Source organism: Gastrolobium bilobum, unplaced genomic scaffold, assembly GCF_033153095.1.
Source record: "Gastrolobium bilobum isolate Gb01-03AN ecotype WA unplaced genomic scaffold, APGP_CSIRO_Gbil_v1 utg7036, whole genome shotgun sequence".
NCBI lineage: Eukaryota > Viridiplantae > Streptophyta > Magnoliopsida > Fabales > Fabaceae > Gastrolobium > Gastrolobium bilobum.
Window position 1 is genome coordinate 87,867 of NW_026899659.1, and position 1,538 is coordinate 89,404.

Below are 1,538 nucleotides of genomic sequence, written 5' to 3' on the forward strand. Positions count from 1 at the left end.
CGTGTCGTATCGTGTCGTATCCCGTGTCCCGTGTCGATGTCGGTGCAACGTAGATTATACCCTTACTGATATAAGGTCTTACTTGTTAAAGACTTGATTCTTGATTCCTTGAGGACTTCTTGTTTACTCTGATGTTCCCGCAATGGAAAGACCAGGATCTTTCCTCTGCAATTCACACCACTCCTTGAGTACAACCGTCGATGGAGAGAGTTGTGGAGTGACGATTTGCAGAGGGGACCTAGCTAACTTATTAACCCTAGTCATCTTCCCATCATGGACCTATGAGTTAGGCCTACACTATTACCCACACTAATCAGTTTACAGATATCCAAACCTAAATCAAAAGGATTACTAATTAACTGGGCTTTATACTGCATTCCCATATGGATCATGACTTAGCCCGTTTTTATTAAAACAAGAAAAATTACAATTGATTGAAGCCCCACAATTATTATAAATTTTTTTAACTGTACATAGTCTATATTGGATGAACTATGATAAATTATCGTATCAATTTTCTCTTCTTCTTTTTTTTCATTTTCGATTTATGAATTATGCCATTCTCGATTTCCAACATGTGTGAATATCTAGAAGCTGTGTCTAGTTTTATAAACTGTAAGATGATAGTAGTTCTCTCTTAAGAGGTAGTCTATTAAAATAAAGGCACATATGTTGACCTTGTGCTTGAGCTAATCCCAAATTAAAATAGAAAAAAGATGGAATTAAGAACTAATTCGGTCCTTAAGCGCGTATGGCATGTCTGTGGCTCGTCTTATGGATTTTGTAAGGTTCAAAACAATAATACTCAGATCCACATAAATTCCCCACAATTATTTGAAATGATTATGCAGGCTTAGATTTAGATGTGTTTCATGGGAAAATATCCTACCCGTTGCAAGCAGTTATTGGGTACGGGTCTAATTGGCATTCCAAGCAGGAAAGGTAAGGGCCTCTTTGATTTGTTTTGGTTTTTTTGTTTTCAAAATTATTTTGTAGAATAATTATGAAAATAGTTGTTTTTTATGTTTTTTTTTGTTTTGAAAGTTAAAAACAAAAACAGAAAACAAAAACAACTCAGACATGTTCTCTAAATTTGATTCTAAAAACATAAAAATAGTTACTGTTCTGTCCTTGAGACAGAGATATCTAACCCAGCTAGGCTAGTACGTTAATATTGGATCTGATGCCCTCTCCAAGGTATCTACGAGGGAGATACCCTTGAGTCAAGGAGATCACTGTGCACAGAATATTATAACGGCGTTAGCCAATGGGGTGCGAGTGTGCACAGTGACAGCATAACAATAAGAGATAGAATGTGTGTACCTTTAGGGTTTGCCCTTGTATTTATAGAGGTTACCTGTAGGTAGTGTGGATGGGCCTTTGGTTCCTACCATGAGGGTCCAGCCCTGATAGCTATGTTGTCACATTAAGATTAGTATGATTGATTAGCATCAATCCATATCTTGGATTGCCCCTTGTTGGGCTTGCTACTTAATGGGCCCATTATACGGGTCCATAACAGTTGCCCCTCAGCCGGG